The sequence below is a fragment of the Eleutherodactylus coqui genome, chromosome 7 (assembly GCF_035609145.1).
Source record: "Eleutherodactylus coqui strain aEleCoq1 chromosome 7, aEleCoq1.hap1, whole genome shotgun sequence".
In the NCBI taxonomy this organism is placed as follows: domain Eukaryota; kingdom Metazoa; phylum Chordata; class Amphibia; order Anura; family Eleutherodactylidae; genus Eleutherodactylus; species Eleutherodactylus coqui.
Window position 1 is genome coordinate 96657381 of NC_089843.1, and position 25729 is coordinate 96683109.

The following is a 25729-nucleotide window of genomic DNA, read 5'->3' on the forward strand; positions in this document are numbered from 1 at the left end:
GTCCCAGAAGGAGGCTCATTCTCCCCTGGTGGCCTGGCCACTTAGTTGTTATTGATTGTCTCTAAACTATTATTCGGTTGTACACATTGTCGGCCAATTTTCTGATTGTTTTGCTGATTGCTGATGTAACCACCTTTTCAAGCTACTTGAGACGTTATTTTCTATGTCTGTTTATTGGTTGTTTGATATTCAAAATCAATAAAAATGAATATATAAAAAAAAAAAAAATCATAAGAAGAGACAAACACAACATAACAAAAGTGTTAACATAAAATCTCATACTGTATTTTTTTTTATTTCAAATTTTTTAACGAGAGAATTTATTTTTAATTCTCTGTTTAGTCTTCTCCTTTCATTCCCATACACCCCATACACTCCATACACACTGGTGGAGGCTTTATGATGTTCTGGGCAATATTCTGTTGGGAAACATCAGGGCCTGGCATTTATACGGATTTTACTTTGACATGCACTAGCTACCTAAACATTGTTGCAGACCAGGTACCCACCTTCAGAAATGAAATGCTAGGATTGAAAGGAATTTTCAGATTTTAGAGAGATTGGGGAGTCTGGGAGTACAAACTCATGACAACTTTTGACACAGCAGAGAAATGAATGAATCACATAGGTTTATGCCATTCTACATTATAGGGCAGATAAGGCAGACACTTATCAGTATGCTGTTATGTGTAGAGCAAGTTAATGGCAGTCAGTATCGTCATTTCTGATTAAGGCCTTAGTCACACGGGCGTTTTTTCCCGCGATTTGCGGATCGCATGACGGATGCGCATCCGCAAATCGCATGACCGGGGCTGAAAAATCACCCGAAAATACTGCTCCTAGCCACGTTTCAATAGAAACGGGCCGGAGCTGTCCAGCGCATTGAATTCAATGGAGCCGGCAATACAGCCGGCTCCATTGAAAGCAATGCGCTGCGGGCGATCGCGGGATGAATTGTCGGGAAGGGCTTAAATATATAAGCCCTTCCCTGCAATTCATCCAGAAATGTGTAAAAATAAAAAAAATATATATACTCACCTTGTCCCTGCAGACGGAGTTCAGCCACGGCCGGCGGCAGTTCTCCTGAACTGCTCTCCCTAGTATTCAGCAGCCGGGGATTTAAAATCCTCAGCGCTGAGCCAATTAGAGGCAGCACTCACTCACCCATTCATGAATTCATGAATGGGTGTGAGTGAGAGCTGCCTCTGATTGGTCAGGCTGCTGAATACTACAGAGAGCAGTTCAGGAGACAAGGTGAGTATATATATTTTTTTTATTTTTACACATTTCTGGATGAATTGCAGGGAAGGGCTTATATATTTAAGCCCTTCCCGACAATTCATCCCGCGATCGCCGGCAGCCCATTGCTTTCAATGGAGCCGTCTGTATTGCCGGCTCCATTGAATTCAATGGGCAAACATCGTTCTTCTCTGCCACAGCTGTTACAGCTGTGGCAGAGAAGAATGATTTTTCTACTATATGTTCTCAATGGAGTCAGCGCATATAGAGAAGAGAACAGGAATCGCAGATAGGTGCGATCTGCAATTTCTGTTCTATAATTTGTCGGACGAGCACATAAAAAGCGCTCATGTGTCCGATACCATTGCAAAGCAATGGTTTTATAAAATCGGCTGACACATGCGCATGCGCAAATAGCAGCAAAAAACGCCCGTGTGACTAAGGCCTAACTGAGTATAGATAAAAGCAGCTCTGTACAGTAAAACACCAGCTCCAGCAATCAGCTATTTGGTGGGGGTCCTGTGTGGTGGACCCCCGCGATCAGCAATTGATGACATATACTGAGGATAGGTCATGAATCTTAGAATAAGGAAAACCTCTTTAAAAAAAGCATTTTTAACTGCAGGTGATCTTTCACAAAGCTAAATGTATGCTAAGTTTGATTCCCTTTTAATAGATAATTTTTTTTTTTTTTTAATTTTCCAATGAAGTTGAAGCTTGCGTTCTGAACCTACCATCTAAATACAGAATCTTGTTTTACAAAACTGGTGCAAATATAGGTCATGCAGGACCAAAGATTCCAAATGCAATTTAAGCCATTTCTTTATACACAATAAGTAATGTTAATGAACATCTCATAAAGACCAGCTAGTGAACAGCATTGGCAGAAATGGCTAAAGATGGATGAACTCTTGAAGTCCTTTATATGGCCCAATAAACGCCCTTCACAAGCACTGGCCGACAATATAGGAAGTCAATCAACATTTGTTTTCTTTCATTTCCATGTGGTATTGATTGTAAGGGGTTTGTACAAATAATAGTTTGTGTAATGGTTCATTCTCTATCCACTTTACATTATTGTTAGCAGCATATCCCCTGTTTACACAAAGGGATATGCTGCCCGCAAACAATCATTTTTATTATTCATCACCCCCTGTACAAGGCTCTGAACTCATTATGGACATATTGCTAGCATAGAACATTGGAGAATATGTCTTCCATTGTAGCAAACATTTAGTCTAATACAATGTTTTATTGTTTTATCTAAGAGGTTAATACATTAGTGAACCCCACTAGAGGTTATTTCTTATTTTTTGGGCGGACTTAGAAGCACTGGTGTAACTATAGGGGATGCAGGTGATGTGGGTGCACCGGGCCCAGAGGCCTTAGGAGGCCCATAAGGCCCCTCTTTTCCATGTAGGAAGCCTAGTATTTTGAATAAAGTATTATAGTTGGGGCCCTTTTACAGATTTTGCATTGGGGCCTAGGAGCTTCAAGTTACGCCTCTGGGATTCCTTATTGGTAAGACACTGTGACTTTACTACACTATACAATGCCTGCATTAAAATAACATAGGATTTAAAGAAAATAAAATGAATTATTAAAAAGGTCAATGATATAAACAGCTTTATATATATTTTTTTTAATGTTATGTTGTGAACTTTAAGCTCGTAAAAAAATAAAATATTTCCATAAACCAATTGACAGATCATTTTGGGAACTCTACCTTAAAATGGGTTACGCAAACACAGAAAATAACTCAGGTGGGATTTGATATATGACACACCAGACTGTACCTGCTGTTGTGTACTTTATATTACTATATCTATATGCATACAAGACAGGCATGCAATCTGTCTCGTGGCTGCATGTCGATCCACTTGAATTTATTCATTGTCCTCCTGCCTGCATATTTGTTGACTGAAATAGCACTGATTCCCAGTATAATTTTCAATTTGTATTTTTATTCTTTATTTTATTCTTTGTGACATACATTGTCAATAACATTCTCATATGAAGAACCGTAAAGATCAAAATACTCTTCGATAAGTGGAAATGAATACATTCTCTAGATATTCATTAACTGAGTGTGTCATCGATATATCAAATTCTAAGTTAGAACCAGAACTAAATAGTTCAGAGGGTTAAATTACATTCTCCCTGACAGTATTGTGTATATAAAATAAGGGTAACCTTTTGGATCATGGAGTTTAAGAAAGGAACAGGTGTGTGTATTTGTTAAACCCATTAAAACCTCTACAGCATATCCACCAAATAGATCGAAAGTATCAACATTCAAAACAATAATACTTTAAGTGAAAGCACTAGCACATGAACCTCTGTACCTTACATGTCTAAACATGAGATTACATGGGTTATCAAACCTAATAAAATTGATCAGTTTACCCCCAGGTAGGCCAGCAATATTTGATCTGTCAGGGACCGCCATTCAGGATCTTCACCAATCAGCTGATTGAAGGGGCTGCTCATACAAGTGTAATGGTCTCTTCAATATTTACATCCGAGCATGATCATGCTCATACTACGAACGCTGCATTATTGATATTAACCATTCTGAGTATTACAGGCTTGTCCCATTCACTTCAATGGGTAAGCCTTAGAGATGAGCGAGCATGCTCTTTTAAGGCTGATGCTTGAGCGAGCATTGGTCTTCTCGAGTAACTGATTACTCGTCCGAGCAAATGCGGGGTGGGGGGGGGGGGGAGAGATCTCTCTCACTCTCCCCCTGCCGAGGTACCCGCATTTGCTCGGACGAGTAATCAGTTACTCGAGAAGACCGATACTCGCTCGAGTATCAGCCTTAAACGAGCATGCTCGCTCATCTCTAGTAAGCCTGTAATACTCATTCATTCTGTGTAAAAGAGTCTTTAGATTCTTTATTCACACATTCATCAATAAGTAATGAACATTGTTAGGGCAGCAAATATGTATCCATTTTGTAGCTTGTATCCATCTTATATGCTTCAGGGCTCATGTACACGAGCGCTGTTTTTGCGCAGTATAGGCATGTGAAAAAATTGAGGCTATTCTGCACTAAAGATCACGTGAATGGGTGAATTCCAGCTATTTTAAGTAGCCCATTCACATGATTGAGGTGCGTGGTGTGTGTTTTCCATCTCCCAAAGGAGTCTATGGAAAGCACCCACCAAAGATAGGTCAGGTCCTATTTTTTCTCGCAATACAGACCTTAGATATGAATTTGCAGTCCATGTCTATCTTTGATTGGTGCAAGCTTTTTGTGCATCTAAAATATCTTCATGTAAACGCTCCTATTGGAAACAATTGGTTCTATTAGTGGCAATCTTTTCACACACCTATAATGCGCGAAAACAGCGCTTGTGTGAAAGAGGCTTCAGTCTGACATTTCATAAACTTGTCATTTTCCATAATTAGAACATTACAGATGTAATATCCTAGCCTTGCCGAAGTGGTAGAAAACAACCTTGGTTATTAAAGGGGTTGTCCCGCGAAAGCAAGTGGGGTTATATACTTCTGTATGGCCATATTAATGCACTTTGTAATGTACATTGTGCATTAATTATGAGCCATACAGAAGTTATTCACTTACCTGTTCCGTTGCTAGCGTCCTCGTCTCCATGGAGCCATCTAATTTCAGCGTCTAATCGCCCAATTAGACGCGCTTGCGCAGTCCGGTCTTCTCCCTTCTGAATGGGGCCGCTCGTGCCGGAGAGCTGCTCCTCGTAGCTCCGCCCCGTCACGTGTGCCGATTCCAGCCAATCAGGAGGCTGGAATCAGCAACGGAACGCACAGAGCCCACGGTGCACCATGGGAGAAGACCTGCGGTCCACCGTGGGTGAAGATCCCGGCGGCCATCTTCGCAAGGTGAGTAAGAAGTCACCGGAGTGCGGGGATTCGGGTAAGTACTATCCGTTTTTTTTTTTAAACCCCTGCATCGGGTTTGTCTTGCGCTGAACGGGGGGGGGGCTATTGAAAAAAAAAAAACAGCAACTTGTGACTTGAAAACCAGACTGGTGACCTTGATGTTATCAGCACCAGTTTTCCAAGAATTTTTTCTGTTTAATGAACAATATAAATTGAGACACAGCACTAATAAAGGAGAGAACTATCTGAATTACACCAAGATGAGTATGACGTGTCTTAGTTCTGTGAAATACTTTATCTCATTCTTTTTATTATTTGAAACATCAAAATATACCTGGAGCATAGGTATTGTACTGACAACATAAATCAAACATGGAGATTAGAATGTCTCTTTTCCTATCAAACTGGTGTGCACTATAAGTGTACCAGAAACACTCCCCTGAGGTAGATGGTTCCAATCTAATGTCATATTTTAGGACTTGTATATAGTAATGCTGACTTGGAACTTATGGGCTCCAATGCAAAATCTCTAACAGGAAAATTGGCTTCTACCTCATAGGTATTTTTTTGCCTTCCTCTGGATCAACGTTATAGGATGGATATGCCATTTCCAGCCTTACATACGACTCCATGTCACTCTGTATGCCCATAACTACTATGTGCCATTTATTGTATATCACGAATGTCTTCTTACATGGAAGAGAGTGTTTTTGAGACTCCTTAGGCAGTAGAGCTCAGGGTCTACACACAAAGCTAGGGCCCTAAATGAACTCCAAAAGAAAGTGTGCACATAGCCTTAGGGTCAAACTTTCTAAATCGCTATATGAACTTACAGGGCTGCAAGGTAAGTGACATTTACCCAAAAGTATTGTTCTCCAATGTGAAAGCCTTCCTTACTGTATTTCTTTTTTCTTCTATGCATTTTCTGAAAGTATAGCTTTTTTACTACTTGATAACATACATTAATATTACATTGTGTTCTTGCTCTCATCTTAATAGATTTTCTGCAACATAAGTGGTGCTCTCTGTACAGGAGGAAAATAACAATGGTTCAATGACCCTTTTCATAGTATATCATTTGCTTCAAAGTGAAAATATAGTCCATGTTCTTGCATTGTTGCAAAGTAACCAAACCTATGTTTCTGGCTAACTAAGCCTTGAGGCACTACTATACTACTTGTATGAAGCTAAACTTTCAGTCAGACCAGTGAGAAATGTTAGATAATATTTAGATACAATCTGTGATTTAAAAAAAACTATTAAAATTAAAAAGAGAAATGTACAAAAATCAGTAAATGAAATAAAAAAAAACCCACTGGGAGACACTAAGGTCATGTGCAAGAAGCCTAAAACATAATGCTAAAAGAAACATGAGCAAAAAAATAAGAGCTCATATTGCTAAAGTTCAGCTAGAAACTTCAAAAAAGTGGGAAGAATGACTATAACATTTGGTAAGACTGTAGGAATATATGTAAAAAATACAATTGCAAGAAGAAGTAAAGCCCCATTTACCTGCAACAATTATCGCTCGAAATTCGCTCAAACGATGTTTTTGGAGCAATAATCATTGCGTGTAAATGCTACCATCATTTGCTTTTTGTCCAAAGGATGATTTTTAGTTGAGTTTAAAATCCATTCTTTGGCCAGAGAGCTGATAGCAAGGATCACACAATGTGATTTCCCACGGGAGCGCTGATAACATTATATTCAGCTGCAGTCCTAGAAGAACAAGGGGCTGTATACAGATAACAGACCACCCACTGTGATCTGCATACAGCTACGGGAGGCTCATTTACATGCAAATGAAACTAATAAGCTACTAATGGGCATTGATGCCCATTAGCAGTTTATGCAAAATGATCGCTCAAACTGTTAATCATTCTATCTTTTGAACAAACTTTGAGGGATCGTCTTTGCAATCTAAAGAGGGCTTAAGTGAACTCTAAAATTATCTGGATTTCTACATTAATTACTGTACTAATAAAAAGTGGCCTGATTGTTATCTAAGTCACAATTATATACAAGTGCAATCTATTTAAACTAACAACGCACAAACAGTTGTACCATTCATCTCTTTTATTACACACATTGATAAACATCCACAGTGCAAGGAGAAAATGTAAGGTGCTTTTACATGGAATAATTATTGTTCGGATTCCCGTGATCCAGCAAGAATCTGAACGATTATCACTCAGCGTAAATGCATGCACCAACTGAATGATGAATGAGAAGTTGTTCACTTCTTGTTCGTCATTCAGTTTCTGCATGCAAAAAACTGAACAACGTATCTTTCCATGTAAACAAGCAGTTGTTCATTTATGAATGACTGCCTACTTACTGTGAATGGAGGCAGGTGGACTGGAATGATCCCCGGCCCACTCTACTTCCATTTAGTCAGCAATTATTGCTGGGGCAACCGGTTGGGCATCTGTAGCCCAACAGATCGACCTGTGTAAAAGCACCCTAAGGGAACCATTAGATTTAATATCCTTTAGGTCCCCCTTTGGTACTAATTACCTGCACCAAAGATTTTCTGTAGCTGGAAAAAAGATTTGCACATTACTGAACATTTGAACCATTTTTACCTGCAAATGTTTTTTTTTAGTTTGTCAATATTTCTAGGATGCCTTCTTCATTTCGTTTCCCAGCATCTTAATATGTATAAGGTCAGGAATCTCATTTGGCTATTCTAAAAACAAATTTTCTAATTATTTTTTTGATTTACCTTGGGTCATTAATGTGCTCCGTGTTATCGTATTGTTTCCCCTAACATCTCTTCAGCTTGAAGTTACAAACTATTGCTATTACATTCTCCTGCAAAATATTTTGTACATCTTAGCATCCATTGTTTCCTTCATTATCACAAGGCATCCAGACCTTGAGAAAGGAAAGCAACCTCAAGCCATGATGTTCCCTCCACCATGTTTCACAGTTGGGGTGACGTCTTAATGCTGGTGTACAGTGTTGTGTTTCTTACAAATATGTTGTTATGTATTTATGTTAAAAAAAACCTCCACTTTTGTCTCATCTATCAATAAAACATTTTCCCAGAAGCATTGTGGAGCATTCATGTGGTCTTGGTCAAACTTAAAACAGACCACAATGGGTTATTTTTTGGGGGCACCACCAGCTTCCTCTGTGGTGTCCTTCTATGGACACCATTGCTGTTTGGTGCTTCTCTAACAGGGTTTTGCAGTTAGTAGAGTCAATTGTTGGTCTTTTGATGTTAACCTTGAGTTCTTTATCATCTTTTTTAGGATTTCCTGTTATGCTCTTGGAGCAATCTTAATAAAATGTCTAATCTTAGGAAGAACAACAACATCTACATTTTCTTCATTTGTAGTTTATTTGTCATGGCTTTAGTAATGTTTTTGCAACTTTTCCAGATTTGTACATCTCTATAATACATTTTGTGACATCTTCTAAAAGTTATTTGCATCAAGTTATAGTTAACACTAGCCAATCTTGCTTGAGAAGAATAGATTTAACAGTAACTAGACTTTGTGTAGCTGTCCGTCAAATGAGTTGATGAGTGACACAGTTTGCCTGAGGAGGATAGTGATCACTAGAGCCATTGTGGGCATAAGGCCTTGCAGCTGTGCATTAACTCCTTGAGTATAACTGGTATCAGACTGAGGATGTTAAACTAGATTGTTACCATTAGTAGTTCTAAGACAGTAACAGAGGTTGAAGAACATCAGGGCTTTGATAAAGATTCAGGCTGTGAGTCTTAAGGCCCTTTTATACAGTCTAACAGTCTTTTGGACAACTGTATGTTGTCCAAAAGAGTGCTGATGTCACCGCTAAAGTTGTCCCCGCTCGTACAGAGTATTTAAACAGAAAGACTTCCCGCCGACTCGCTGGCTTTTTGTCCACGTCTTGCTCAGCGCTTTGCCTCCTATGAGGTGAATGGAGAGCATTTACACAGAACGACAGGCCAGTGAGCTAACAAAGTTTTTTAAGCTAAAACAACCACTAACAACAAGAGAGTGATTTTTTTCACATTTACACTGAACGATTATTACCCAAATTCGTTCATTTGAACGAATTTTGAGCGAAAGTCATGTTTAAATGAGCCTTCCTTGATTATGGTCAAAACCAATATTTTTATGAAACAATACAATGATTTGGATTTTATTCTGGAAGTATCAGGGAACCTGTGTGACAAAGAGAAAAGCAGTTACTATAATAGTTACACAGAAAGCTGGTCTGCTGCATTCATATCAGATTAAAGTGGGTTTGGTTTAACTTTGATTGAAGGAATACCACTTAATAATAAATTATAGTAGTTGAGGTGCAAAATGAATTAGCACTCCAAATAGTGAGGTTATTATAAAGCTGTTCAAAGTATATCTATTAGATTCTGTAGATACTATAGCATTTTTCTTTTGGTGTTTTCTCAGCACTTCTAGTACTTGAATTAGGTCTCATGTCAACTTGCACACACAGATTTTACTGCTGAGTGGCGCAGTGGAATCCATGAGTGCCCGCGGCCATGGAGAGGGAAAATACATCTTCTTACCTCTCCGGACGCTGCGAGGCTGTCCTCTGTGCAGGCCGGATCTTCTTTCTTCTAGCCGGCGGATGGGCACACCATTTTTAAAAAATCTCCTGTTCTCCCACGTATCCACGGCACAGCACAAAAACAGCTGCAGCTGTGCCGCGGATACTAACGGCTTCCATAGGCTTCAATGGAAGCCGCGGGAGCTGTCCGTGCGGCAGATCCACAGGAAAATGGAGCATGCTGCGATTTCTTCCTGTGCGTGCGACCTGCACACCGGGAAGAAATTTCATCCGCATGCTTTTAGCTGCCCTACGGATGCTAATGCATCCCTATGGGCAGCAAGATGCACGGATCTCCTGTGCGGGGGCCATGCGTGGATTTTATAAATAAAATAAAATTTCATGCAGATTGGTTAGCTTGTGGCTGACCGGTAAGTTATTTTCTCCTTAACTCTATACTGCTATGGATTTAACAGTCCATCATAAATAGCAGTTATAGAAAAAAACTGAATAAACAAAAAGAAAATGCTAATAATAATCATATTAATGACACTACTGGAAATGTGACTCAGTGCACAGCCTGGTTTTACTTTAGAGTTCCTTAGATTTTGGCTCAATGCACAAATTCTGTTCCAACTGTGAAACTGTCAGCACTACACATCCTCCAGACAGTTGTTTGACTCAGTAGTTGGGTATTTCCTTTTATGGCAAAACTACATAGGACAGAAGGAGCATAGTTGTAATAAAGTAATTAAGTCTGGAGTCACAAGATTGAACGTTTTTTGTGGTATTTTACAGCACACAATAATATTTTCTTTTCTATCTAATGTGTACAGAACTTATTTTTTGTATCAAATGTTTTCCTAACTTAAATTCCAGACAATAAAGAAAATAGGCACTTCAGTCAAATTTCCAGTTACTCTTTATAGCTTCTCGGACCATTATGACTCAAGATGCACTTTATATACTCTTTATTTCTATTCAGAAATCGTATTCATTACCATATTTTATAGGGCTTTTATGTTAGACCCTGCCCTGTAATGAAATGAACGAAAACCTTTCAAGGAGAAGGTGGGTGTTCACTTCAGTATAAGATTGTCTTTCACTTGTGTAGTAATCCAAGCAGCCATAAAAGCACAGGAGTGTGACTCTGAGAGCAAATTATATCAGATTAGTATGTGATATGGAGGAGGGCAGATAAGGGGATCAGAGGTTCTTATAGATTTGGGTATTAACTACTTCCCACGCTGTGCAATGTTTTTATGATACAATCAGGAGTGTTCTCTGTGTAAATCACTGCTCTGCTCATGCAATCATCTGCAGAAGGGCAGCTGTGATTGACACTTGCACTTTAATGCCAATGTCCAGGATCAAAGAAACATTTCTGGCCATTTCAGCAACCATTGATTGGTAGTATTAACCATTACATAATCTAAATGTTCACATCCCTGATCTCAGAGGAAGAACTTTCTATCCAGAGTTAGTATATACAGTATCAGGATGTGTACTAATAACTGCCTATGTCTATAAGGGCAGATTGGAATGTACTAGCATATAAACATACCACTACAATATTAGTGAAACAGCCTATTTTTAAAAAGGACCCCTCCAAAGTGAGCAACTAATTATCACAGATGCAGTTAATTACTGAAGTAGTTGCATCCAGTCACACACTGCAGTGGAATAATGTAAAGTACTTGTTACGTCTGAGCTGGACGTAAAACACCTCATCCAGGTCGGATGTAATTTATCGTCCTTAAGAAGTCAGCACAGTTTATTAACAAACGTATGAAAAGCGAAACCAAAATATGGAGGAACGGGAAATTGGACCATAATCTACAAATTCAATGAAACCCAATTTAAAAGTGAAGGAGACTGACCCTACATAAGAAACCTGGGCAGCTTTGACTCTCCCTAGGTGCAAAATCGGGATGATGTTTGCTGCATATGATAACCAAAGATATGGTATAGATAGAAACAAGCATACAATAACTAGATGTAATACAATAGTGTCAATAGAAAGGATAAAGATGTCATAACTAGAGATGAGCGAACACCAAAATGTTCGGGTGTTCGTTATTCGGAACGAACTTCCCGTGATGCTCGAGGGTTCGTTTCGAACAATGAACCCCATTGAAGTCAATGGGCGACCAGAACATTTTTGTATTTCGCCGATGCTCGCTAAGGTTTTCATGTGTGAAAATCTGGGCAATTCAAGAAAGTGATGGGAATGACACAGAAACGGATAGGGCAGGCGAGGGGCTACGTGTTGGGCTGCATCTCAAGTTCACAGGTCCCACTATTAAGCCACAATACCGGCAAGAGTGGGCCCCCCCCCCTCCCAACAACTTTTACTTCTGAAAAGCCCTCATTAGCATGGCATACCTTTGCTAAGCACCACACTACCTCCAACAAAGCACAATCACTGCCTGCATGACACTCCACTGACACTTCTCCTGGGTTACATGCTGCCCAACCGCCCCCCCTCCCCCCCCCACAGCGCACACCAAAGTGTCCCTGGGCAGCCTTCAGCTGCCCTCATGCCACACCACGCTCATGTCTATTTAGAATTGCGTCTGCCATGACGAGGGACCGCAGGCACACACTGCAGAGGTTGGCATGGCTAGGCAGCGACCCTCTTTAAAAGTGGCGGAGCGATAGCCCACAATGCTGTACAGAAGCAATGAGAAATAGAATCCTGTGCCACCGCCATCAGGAGCTGCACACGTGGGCATAGCAATGGGGAACCTATGTGCCACACACTATTCATTCTGTCAAGGTGTCTGCATGCCCCAGTCAGACCGGGCTTTTTAATTCATAGACACAGGCAGGTACAACTCCCTATTGTGAAGTCCCTGTCGACCCACAGCATGGGTGGCTCCCTGGAACCCACCGGCGGTACACAGAAATATCCCATTGCATTGCCCAACACAGCTGAGGTAGTAATGTCGTGCTTAATGCAGGTGGGCTTCGGCCCACACTGCATGCCCCAGTCTGACTGGGGTTCTTTATAAGTGTACAGATGTAGTAAAAAGTCCGTGTGCACCTACAGCATGGGTGGGTGCCAGGAAGCCACCGGCGGTACATAGAAATATCCCATTGCATTGCCCAACACAGCTGAGGTAGTAATGTTGTGCTTAACCCTTTCCAATCCAATTTGTATATGGTTTTCCTAGGGGGCTTACTCTTTTTCTGCTGTTATACAACGGCGCTATATGCTGGCTAAAGCCAGTACTGCATGAGCTGACACGTAGGATAGGCTCCGACAGCAGAGAGGCTGGCAATATACAGTAAGAGAACCCCGACGGACGTCTACCAACAACGGAGCTGTACAGCCTTAAACCCTAATGTCTTCACAGGTCACACAGTGGACTGGAAAGGGTTAATGCAGGTGGGTTTCGGCCCACACTGCATGCCCCAGTCAGACTGGGGTTCTTTACAAGTGGACACATGTAGGTTAAACTCCCTGTGGACCCACTGCCTGGGTCGGTGCCAGGAAGCCACCGGCGGTACATAGAAATATCCCATTGCATTGCCCAACACAGCTGAGGTAGTAATGTCGTGCGTAATACAGGTGGGCTTCGGCCCACACTGCATGCCCCAGTCAGACGGGTTCTTTAGAAGTGTACAGATGTATTAAAAACTCAGTGTGCACCTACAGCATGGGTGGCTCCCTGGAACCCACCGGCGGTACATAAAAATATCCCATTGCATTGCCCAACACAGCTGAGGTAGTAATGTCGTGCTTAATGCAGGTGGGCTTCGGCCCACACTGCATGCCCCAGTCTGACTGGGGTTCTTTACAAGTGGACACATGTAGGTTAAACTCCCTGTGGACCCACTGCCTGGGTGGGTGCCAGGAAGCCACCGGCGGTACATAGAAATATCCCATTGCATTGCCCAACACAGCTGAGGTAGTAATGTCGTGCGTAATACAGGTGGGCTTCGGCCCACACTGCATGCCCCAGTCAGACGGGTTCTTTAGAAGTGTACAGATGTATTAAAAACTCAGTGTGCACCTACAGCATGGGTGGCTCCCTGGAACCCACCGGCGGTACATAAAAATATCCCATTGCATTGCCCAACAGAGCTGAGGTAACGTCAGCTGTAATGCAGGTGGGCTAAAAATTAATTTGATTACACTGTAGGCGAGGGCCCACAAAAATTGCTGTATCAACAGTACTAATGTACATCCCAAAAATTGGCCATGGCCAGCCAAGAGGGCAGGTGAAACCCATTAATCGCTTTGGTTAATGTGGCTTAAGTGGTAACTAGGCCTGGAGGCAGCCCAGTGTAACGAAAAATTGGTTCAAGTTAAAGTTCCAATGCTTTTAAGCGCATTGAAACTTATAAAAATTGTTCTGAAAAATTATTTGAGTGAGCCTTGTGGCCCTAAGAAAAATTGCCCGTTCAGCGTGATTACGTGAGGTTTCAGGAGGAGGAGCAGGAGGAGGAGGAGGAGGAATATTAGACACAGATTGATGAAGCAGAAATGTCCCCGTTTTGGATGGTGAGAGAGAACGTAGCTTCCATCCGCGGGTGCAGCCTACGTATTGCTTACGTATCGCTGCTGTCCGCTGGTGGAGAACAGAAGTCTGGGGAAATCCAGCCTTTGTTCATCTTGATGAGTGTTAGCCTGTCGGCACTGTCGGTTGACAAGCGGCTACGCTTATCTGTGATGATTCCCCCAGCCGCACTAAACACCCTCTCCGACAAGACGCTAGCCGCAGGACAAGCAAGCACCTCCAGGGCATACAGCGCTAGTTCAGGCCACATGTCCAGCTTCGACACCCAGTAGTTGTAGGGGGCAGAGGCGTCACCAAGGATGGTCGTGCGATCCGCTACGTACTCCCTCACCATCCTTTTACAGTGCTCCCGCCGACTCAGCCGTGACTGGGGAGCGGTGACACAGTCTTGGTGGGGAGCCATAAAGCTGGCCAGGCCCTTAAAGACTGTTGCACTGCCTGGGATGTACATGCTGCTCGATCTACGCACATCCCCTGCTACCTTGCCCTCGGTACTGCGCCTTCTGCCACTAGCGCTGTCGGCTGGGAATTTGACCATCAGCTTGTCCGCAAGGGTCCTGTGGTATAGCAACACTCTCGAACCCCTTTCCTCTTCGGGAATCAGAGTGGGCAGGTTCTCCTTATACCGTGGATCGAGCAGTGTGTACACCCAGTAATCCGTCGTGGCCAGAATGCGTGCAACGCGAGGGTCACGAGAAAGGCATCCTAACATGAAGTCAGCCATGTGTGCCAGGGTACCAGTACGCAACACATGGCTGTCCTCACTAGGAAGATCACTTTCAGGATCCTCCTCCTCCTCCTCCTCCTCCTCAGGCCATACACGCTGAAAGGATGACAGGCAATCAGCCGGTGTACCGTCAGCAGCGGCCCAAGCTGTCTCTTCCCCCTCCTCCTCATCCTCCTCATGCTCCTCCTCCTCCTCCTGTACGCGCTGAGAAATAGACAGGAGGGTGCCCTGACTATCCAGCGGCATACTGTCTTCCCCCACCCCCGTTTCCGAGCGCAAAGCAGCTGCCTTTATGGTTTGCAGGGAATTTCTCAAGATGCATAGCAGAGGAATGGTGACGCTAATGATTGTAGCATCGCCGCTCACCACCTGGGTAGACTCCTCAAAATTACCAAGGACATGGCAGATGTCTGCCAACCAGGCCCACTCTTCTGAAAGGAATTGAGGAGGCTGACTCCCACTGCGCCGCCCATGTTGGAGTTGGTATTCGACTATAGCTCTACGTTGTTCATAGAGCCTGGCCAACATGTGGAGCGTAGAGTTCCACCGTGTGGGCACGTCGCACAGCAGTCGGTGCACTGGCAGCTTAAAGTGATGTTGCAGGGTGCGCAGGGTGGCAGCGTCCGTGTGGGACTTGCGGAAATGTGCGCAGAGCCGGCGCGCCTTTACGAGCAGGTCTGACAAGCGTGGGTAGCTTTTCAGAAAGCGCTGAACCACCAAATTAAAGACGTGGGCCAGGCATGGCACGTGCGTGAGGCTGCCAAGCTGCAGAGCCGCCACCAGGTTACGCCCGTTGTCACACACGACCATGCCCGGTTGGAGGCTCAGCGGCGCAAGCCAGCGGTCGGTCTGCTGTGTCAGACCCTGCAGCAGTTCGTGGGCCGTGTGCCTCTTATCGCCTAAGCTGAGTAGTTTCAGCACGGCCTGCTGACGCTTGCCCACCGCTGTGCTGCCACACCGCGCGACACCGACTGCTGGCGACATGCTGCTGCTAACACATCTTGATTGCGAGACAGAGGAGGAGGAGGAGGAGGAGGGTGCTTTAGTGGAGGAAGCATACACCTCCGCAGATACCACCACCGAGCTGGGGCCCGCAATTCTGGGGGTGGGTAGGACGTGAGCGGTCCCAGGCTCTGACTCTGTCCCAGCCTCCACTAAATTCACCCAATGTGCCGTCAGGGAGATGTAGTGGCCCTGCCCGCCTGTGCTTGTCCACGTGTCCGTAGTTAAGTGGACCGTGGCAGTAACCGCGTTGGTGAGGGCGCGCACAATGTTGCGGGAGACGTGGTCGTGCAGGGCTGGGACGGCACATCGGGAAAAGTAGTGGCGACTGGGAACTGAGTAGCGCGGGGCCGCCGCCTCCATGATACTTTTGAAGGACTCAGTTTCCACAACCCTATACGGCAGCATCTCAAGGCTGATGAATTTTGCTATGCGGACGGTTAACGTTTGAGCGTGCGGGTGCGTGGCGGCGTACTTGCGCTTGCGCTCGAACACTTGCGCAAGCGACGGCTGAACGGTGCGCTGAACTACACTGCTGGATGGGGCCGAGGACAGCGGAGATGAGGGTGTGGGTGCAGGCCATGAGGCGGTAGTGCCTGTGTCCTGAGAGGGGGGTTGCATCTCAGTGGCAGGTTGGGGCACAGGGGGAGAGGCAGGGGTGCAAACCGGAGGCGGTGAACGGCCTTCGTCCCACCTTGTGGGGTGCTTGGCCATCATATGTCTGCGCATGGTGGTGGTGGTGAGGCTGTTGGTGTTGGCTCCCCGGCTGAGCTTTGCGCAACAAAGGTTGCACAGCACTGTTCGTCGGTCGTCAGGCGTCTCTGTGAAAAACTGCCAGACCTTAGAGCACCTCGGCCTCTGCAGGGTGGCATGGCGCGAGGGGGCGCTTTGGGAAACACTTGGTGGATTATTCGGTCTGGCCCTGCCTCTACCCCTGGCCCTGGCCACCGCACTGCCTCTTGCAACCTGCCCTGCTGATGCCCTTGACTCCCCCTCTGAAGACCTGTCCTCCTGAGTAAGCGTTGCACACCAGGTGGGGTCAGTCACCTCATCGTCCTGCTGCTCTTCCTCCGAATCCTCTGTGCGCTGCTCCCTTGGACTTACTGCCCTTACTACTACCTCACTGCAAGACAACTGTGTCTGATCGTCATCATCCTCCTCACCCACAGAAAGTTGTTGAGACAGTTGGCGGAAGTCCCCAGCCTCTTCCCTCGGACCCCGGGAACTTTCGAATGGTTGGGCATCAGTGACGATAAACTCCTCTGGTGGGAGAGGAACCGCTGCTGCCCAATCTAAGCAGGGGCCCGAGAACAGTTCCTGGGAGTGTTCCCGCTCCTGAGCAGGTGTCATTGTAGTGGAGTGAGGAGGCTGGGAGGAAGGAGGAGCAGCAGACAGAGGATTCGGATTTGCAGCAGTGGATGGCGCAGAACTGCGTGTTGACGATAGGTTGCTCGAAGCACTTTCTGCCATCCAGGACAGGACCTGCTCACACTGCTCATTTTCTAATAACCGTCTCCCGCATGGACCCATTAATTGGGCGATGAATGTGGGGACGCCAGAAACGTGCCTCTCTCCTAATCGCGCAGCAGTCGGCTGCGACACACCGGGATCAGGAGCTCGGCCTGTGCCCACACCCTGACTTGGCCCTCCGCGTCCTCGGCCGCGTCCACGTCCTCTAGGCCTACCCCTACCCCTCAGCATGCTGTATTACCAGTGATTTGATTTCACAGGCAGGAAATAAATTGGCGCAAGACTGCAGGCCAAATATAATTGTTTCCCTTTTTGGAAAACGAAAGGCCCCACTGCCTCTAGTGAATGAATAATCTAAGTTTAATAACTGTGCTGTGTCCCTGCTAATGTGTCACAGAACGTGAGGGTAGCAGAGTTATTATAACTCTTGGAGAGCAGGTATTTTTTTCCCAATTAAGGAAAGCAAATGGCGAAGCCAGCAGTAAAGCGTAGCTGGGTGCGTCTGATTTAGCAATGTTGTTCAAGCAGCTCACACGTGTCCACCGCCCTTAGGACGGACAGAGGCTGGACAAATAGATTTGTTTTCAGTTTTTTTCGACCAAAAGGCAGCACTGCGTATATTCAATGAACATGAGAAGTTTAATAACTGTGCTGTGTCCCTGCTTATGTGTCACAGAACGTGAGGGTAGCAGAGTTATTATAACTCTTGGAGAGCAGGTATTTTTTTCCCAATTAAGGAAAGCAAATGGCGAAGCCAGCAGTAAAGCGTAGCTGGGTGCGTCTGATTTAGCAATGTTGTTCAAGCAGCTCACACGTGTCCACCGCCCTTAGGACGGACAGAGGCTGGACAAATAGATTTGTTTTCAGTTTTTTTCCACCAAAAGGCAGCACTGCGTATATTCAATGAACATGAGAAGTTTAATAACTGTGCTGTGTTTCTGCTTATGTGTCACAGAACGTGAGGGTAGCAGAGTTATTATAACTCTTGGAGAGCAGGTATTTTTTTCCCAATTAAGGAAAGCAAATGGCGAAGCCAGCAGTAAAGCGTAGCTGGGTGCGTCTGATTTAGCAATGTTGTTCAAGCAGCTCACACGTGTCCACCGCCCTTAGGACGGACAGAGGCTGGACAAATAGATTTGTTTTCAGTTTTTTTCCACCAAAAGGCAGCACTGCGTATATTCAATGAACATGAGAAGTTTAATAACTGTGCTGTGTCCCTGCTTATGTGTCACAGAACGTGAGGGTAGCAGAGTTATTATAACTCTTGGAGAGCAGGTATTTTTTTCCCAATTAAGGAAAGCAAATGGCGAAGCCAGCAGTAAAGCGTAGCTGGGTGCGTCTGATTTAGCAATGTTGTTCAAGCAGCTCACACGTGTCCACCGCCCTTAGGATGGACAGAGGCTGGACAAATAGATTTGTTTTCAGTTTTTTTCCACCAAAAGGCAGCACTGCGTATATTCAATGAACATGAGAAGTTTAATAACTGTGCTGTGTCCCTGCTTATGTGTCACAGAACGTGAGGGTAGCAGAGTTATTATAACTCTTGGAGAGCAGGTATTTTTTTCCCAATTAAGGAAAGCAAATGGCGAAGCCAGCAGTAAAGCGTAGCTGGGTGCGTCTGATTTAGCAATGTTGTTCAAGCAGCTCACACGTGTCCACCGCCCTTAGGACGGACAGAGGCTGGACAAATAGATTTGTTTTCAGTTTTTTTCCACCAAAAGGCAGCACTGCGTATATTCAATGAACATGAGAAGTTTAATAACTGTGCTGTGTCCCTGCTTATGTGTCACAGAACGTGAGGGTAGCAGAGTTATTATAACTCTTGGAGAGCAGGTATTTTTTTCCCAATTAAGGAAAGCAAATGGCAAAGCCAGCAGTAAAGCGTAGCTGGGTGCGTCTGATTTAGCAATGTTGTTCAAGCAGCTCACACGTGTCCACCGCCCTTAGGACGGACAGAGGCTGGACAAATAGATTTGTTTTCAGTTTTTTTCCACCAAAAGGCAGCACTGCGTATATTCAATGAACATGAGAAGTTTAATAACTGTGCTGTGTCCCTGCTTATGTGTCACAGAACGTGAGGGTAGCAGAGTTATTATAACTCTTGGAGAGCAGGTATTTTTTTCCCAATTAAGGAAAGCAAATGGCGAAGCCAGCAGTAAAGCGTAGCTGGGTGCGTCTGATTTAGCAATGTTGTTCAAGCAGCTCACACGTGTCCACCGCCCTTAGGACGGACAGAGGCTGGACAAATAGATTTGTTTTCAGTTTTTTTCCACCAAAAGGCAGCACTGCGTATATTCAATGAACATGAGAAGTTTAATAACTGTGCTGTGTTTCTGCTTATGTGTCACAGAACGTGAGGGTAGCAGAGTTATTATAACTCTTGGAGAGCAGGTATTTTTTTCCCAATTAAGGAAAGCAAATGGCGAAGCCAGCAGTAAAGCGTAGCTGGGTGCGTCTGATTTAGCAATGTTGTTCAAGCAGCTCACACGTGTCCACCGCCCTTAGGACGGACAGAGGCTGGACAAATAGATTTGTTTTCAGTTTTTTTCCACCAAAAGGCAGCACTGCGTATATTCAATGAACATGAGAAGTTTAATAACTGTGCTGTGTCCCTGCTTATGTGTCACAGAACGTGAGGGTAGCAGAGTTATTATAACTCTTGGAGAGCAGGTATTATTTTCCCAATTAAGGAAAGCAAATGGCGAAGCCAGCAGTAAAGCGTAGCTGGGTGCGTCTGATTTAGCAATGTTGTTCAAGCAGCTCACACGTGTCCACCGCCCTTAGGACGGACAGAGGCTGGACAAATAGATTTGTTTTCAGTTTTTTTCCACCAAAAGGCAGCATTGCGTATATTCAATGAACATGAGAAGTTTAATAACTGTGCTGTGTCCCTGCTTATGTGTCACAGAACGTGAGGGTAGCAGAGTTATTATAACTCTTGGAGAGCAGGTATTTTTTTCCCAATTAAGGAAAGCAAATGGCGAAGCCAGCAGTAAAGCGTAGCTGGGTGCGTCTGATTTAGCAATGTTGTTCAAGCAGCTCACACGTGTCCACCGCCCTTAGGACGGACAGAGGCTGGACAAATAGATTTGTTTTCAGTTTTTTTCCACCAAAAGGCAGCACTGCGTATATTCTATGAATAATAACTGTGTTGTGGCCCTGCCTATACAATTCTTTCCCTGCAGTATCAATGGAGGGTGCAATGGTCTGCAGAGGCGATTTTGAGAAGCAAAAAAAAATGCAGCACAGCTAACAGCAGCCTGGACAGTACTGCACACGGATAAATATGGCCCTAGAAAGGACCGTTGAGGTTCTTGAAGGCTACACTCACTCCTAACACTCTCCCTGCCTATGCAGCACTTCTGTCCCTAATGCCAGGTGCAACGGTCTGCAGAGGCGATTTTGAGAAAAAAAAATTTGCCACTGCTAACAGCAGCCAACACACAGCTATCAGTGGCCCTAATAAGGACCTTTGGGGGGTCTTGAAGCCTACACTAACTACCAATTCTTTCCCTACAGCAGCTCCGGGAAAAACAGCACTGTCCCTCATCTAACTCACACCGCATCTGAGGCGAACCGCGGGAGGGGCCGACTTTTATGTTCGGGTGACACCTGATCTCCCCAGCCACTCACAGCAGGGGGGTGGTATAGGGCTTGAACGTCACAGGGGGAAGTTGTAATGCCTTCCCTGTCTTTCAATTGGCCAGAAAAGCGCGCTAACGTCTCAGGGAAGGAAGTGAAAGTAACCAGAACACCGCATGGTGTTCGTTACGAATAACGAACATCCCGAACACCCTAATATTCGCACGAATATCAAGCTCGGACGAACGCGTTCGCTCATCTCTAGTCATAACATCACGGAATATACAAATCATCAAATCAAGTTATCTGATAATGCAGTAGGACATAAGCTGCCAATGTGACCAGAAACACCTATAGAGTAGACATATAACAGACATCCTCCAGAAAGAGGAGCTGGAATAAATGTGTGCAGGTAGGAGCTGATTTACTAGATGGGACATACACCTCCCAGCTGACCAATCAATGCACAGAAAAGTGCTCCTGTCAGCGTCCAACTCCAAAATGATAGTAAGCATGCACCAGCATATGGGTCATGTGGGCCGTGAAGTTACCCCAGACCCATCTCCCCAATAGAGCTGACATGCTGCAACAGTGCTCTAGTATTACATAGTGCCTATTCAAAAAAATTGGTGAGCATGAAATGCATGACCTGCAGTAGGCTGCTAGAGTGAATGACAGGCACTTTTTCAGTGACTCTTTGCCCCGACTAATACAGTGGATTCCTATCAGGGCTCTTTCACACGAGCATATATCGGCCGCCGTTTTCACAGCTGGCCGGTATACGCTACGATCTGATGCAGTTGATTCCAATGCATCAGATCATATGGCCGTAATTCCTGCAGCGCAAAAACGCCTGGCTGGGCCAATATAGCACCAGGGGCTTTTACACTGGACCAGAAAGATAGTCCTGGAACTATCTTTCCAGTCGGAATATGTCGGCTACTGCATGAGCTCCTATGGGAGCCAATGACAGTGGCCAGAGAAGGGAGGTGGGACGGAATTTAGCAGTGTGACTGCTAAACTCTTTCCCTCTTCTCTTCTCCTCTCTCCTCCCCTCTGGCTGTTTGCAGTTGGAGGGGGCGGGACCGGAGCAGAGCTAAGCTCTGCCCTATCCCGCCCCATCGCATTGCTGGCTGTGGACAAGGGTCGGGGAGGGGCGTGAGCTTAGCTCTGCCCCCTGCCTCCTCCTTCAATTGCAAACAACCAGGGGGGAAGAGAGAGGATGTGAGCCGGCGAAGGGGAGGAAAGGGAAGACAGCTAGACTGTATCCCCACACCCAACGGCTTTGAGACCTCGGCATATATGCGCCGGGGCTGTGTTGTCTGAACGGTTGCGCAAACATTAGATTTGTGCACCTGTTCGCACGTTTTCACGGAGCCGGTGGCTCACGTGAAATACCTACGGCCATGTGAAAGAACCCTGAGGCTGAGAAAGCTTTATAGAAGGGTTTAACCCTTTCCAATCCACTGTCTGACGTCTGGAGACATTCTGATTGAAGGCTGTACAGCTCCGATGTCAGTAGACGTGCGGCAGGGTATTCTTACTGTATATTACTGGCCGCTCTGTTGTCGGGGGCCTCTCCAGCATGTACCATACTGCAGTACTGGCTCTAGCCAGCAGATGGCGCCATTGTATTATGGCAGAAAGAGAAACTCCCCTAGGAAACCCTGAATCCAAAATTGGATTGCAAAGGGTTAAGTGTAGGTTACCAATTTACCATAAAATCAATAATCTTAAAATTGTTACCAATGGCAGCAAGTTCTTATTCCCGTATGGGTAAAAAAAAATATTTTGGAGCATAAAGTTTCGCTCACACAAAGAAATACTATATAAAGTACTGAGAAAAAGATACATTTATGTGCGCATGTAGGTTTTATCTTCTGTGGTGAGAATTCTTCTACTTTATAACTCTTTATTTTGGCAGCTAGTGCCTTAACTGTCATAAACAGTAATAATTTAATAGAAATAGCATACATTTTTAATGTATGCCAGAGAGCAAATATTTATGATTTGTGTTGCCTTTTCCATTTCTGCCATATATATTTAAACTATAACTCTCTATGTTTTCCATAGCGAATAGTGCAAATAAAAATATTTTACTTTAATATTTCATGTTGGATTGTGGTTTGACGTTTGACACCTTTGCTTCTTGTGGCACAGAAGTGTAATCCAAGTTTACAAATAGGGATTCAGTAATATTCCTTTCTTGTAGGTAGATCATGTCTATATGTTGGAACACTTTTATCAACATTCCATCTGATGTACAAGAGAAGATAAGTATTTCATTTAATCTATATATTGCAAGAGCCAAAGACGATTATTTGTATACAGTAAGTCTTGAGTATATAATAGAAGTTTTATTGAACTATTCCATATATTGCTTTGTAGTAGAACTGAGAATCTCTTATTCACAAAGAAATATAAAAATATAAACCAACTAAAAGTAAACTTTTATTTGGAGCTTCTACTACAGCTAGTTTCTTCTTCTTGGATATATACCTGGTTCTGAGCTTTGGGAAAGGCTCTCCTGGTACACAAAGGCCTGCAGCACCTTTCTATAGAAGACCTATCGGGTCTGTCACCAATCATCTTCAATCACTTCTACATAGCTGTGCTCATATCTAGCACAACTCCATTAGGTGAGAGTAACAGCTATTTGTGCCATCTTGGTTTTTCTATGTTGAAAAGGACTTACTACACTAGATAGTGCTCCTCTTGTCTTTTCTCACCCTTGTTTTCTTTTACGAGATTCTTCTAACAAATGATCTACCAGTAGCGTTACAACTACATAAAAATAATTTGAAATACCATAGTATTTACTGAGGTCTGTGTAGCTATATAGTTATATGGTAGCGTTTTATAGACTGATCTTACTATGATCGCCTCTGGAGTATGCATTCCCTTTCATACATTAGGCACATTTTGGGCCACCTGTGCACCTACACAGAAATCTATGCCAGACATGAGCTAGAATAGATTTTTAGTATTATTGACTCAACGTTTTGGTGCAAATTGTGCTCCAATCAGTAGGGCCAGGCTGCCACTCCATCTCCAGACAAACCAGGACCAGTTTTCTTTTTTAAAAAAAGTGTTGTGAAGTGGCAAGTAGGCTGAGTTGTGACCATTTGCACTTTTTACAATATGACTTCCTTATTTCAGACATATCCTATCCCTGTACAATGCCTATTTGACCAGTATGCCAAATTTCAAACATATATTTTCCTGTATATTGAAACTTCATGATTTTGTGCTTAATTGGCTAACATGTTTGACTTGAATGTTGCTTACAAGCTCAATTCGAAGATATTGTTGGAGACCTCTGGTCCAAATCTTGGTCAAAGAGATTAGAAGAAAGTCTTCTTACTAACGAACAGTTTGATCAGGTAACTGCTCACTAGTGATGACCGATTATTGGGCTAATCGGGTTGGAAGTGGTTGACTCAATTTTCCAACTCAAAATAATCAGGAAGAATCGATACCGATTCCCATTTAAGTCAATAGGAATAAAAAGTGGGGTGTGTGCACTGACTGTTTAAAAAATGATCCATGCATGGGCATACATCTTATGGAGACCAGGGAACTAACAGGATTTGCAGTATCCGGTACAGACAACATGGGGGACACAGCACTGGCCACGCTGATAGCAGGATTTAGGGGATGTCTCCAGTCCTGATCAACTGCCATAACATTTGTAGTACTGTAATACTGTATCACTTATGATTTGCTATATAAAGTTGCAGGTACTAACATCCTCCTATCTGGCATTCACAAATAAGATTTGACAGGTTTATGAGTTTTCATAAATGTAATCTACAAACTACATAAAGTAATTTAGGAAGTTTGTAAATAAATTGCATTAAGACTCCAAATCAGTAGTCACACCCTTCATTAAAGCCCATAGTTGCATCCATAATTCTGCTGATAACAGAAACTGGAAAACTGGTTGACTGGAGAATTCAACTATGAAGTATAGTGAATGCAGCTCTGGACTGTATTTTCGGCTGTGATTCAGAATTAGTACAAAATATCTGAATCAATATGTCTTCAAAGTTTTTATGTAGCATAATTATACTAATTATTTTTCTTTTGTATAGTACAGGATTACACGTGTCACCCAACTGTGTTCCATTTTAAAAGCAGCCTCACATGTTGAACAATGCACTGTTCAGTCCATTCAATGTGACCAGAGCATGTTGCTATTTAAAACGGGGCTCAGCAACTTTATCCCACGACAAACCATCCAAACTCTGATGTCAGTTCTTTCTGAAAACCTAATCCCTATTCATTTAAATAGTAAAACTCATTAACCAATTACTTTTTGTTAGCAACAACCACATCCTTAATCTATTAGAAATCCGATTCTGGCTCAGGCTGTTGAGCTGATTAATTAGCAATTAGCATACAAATTAACTGCATTTAAGTAAATGTCCTATGTTTCTACTTTTGGTTGAGAAAGCCTAATATAGAATAATGTTTTTATAGACCCAGCGCTGCAGTGCAATAAAAGTAACTTAACTTTTCTGTCTGTTTTACAATTTGGCAAACTATAGTTTCTCAAATAAATGAGATCATACTCACAGGTAAAAAAAAAGTACTCAAAGGTATATATATATATATATATATATATGTGTATATATATATATATATATATATATATATATATATATATGAAAAAGAAGATGCCTTTTTTAGGTGCTGTATTTTTATTTAGTTATCTATTAAATATCATCAATATATTGTGCAGAGATGAATTAAGGTAGATTGAGCCTTCACTTTAGGCTCGTGCAAATGGCATTGCATAGTATGGAGTCTCTTG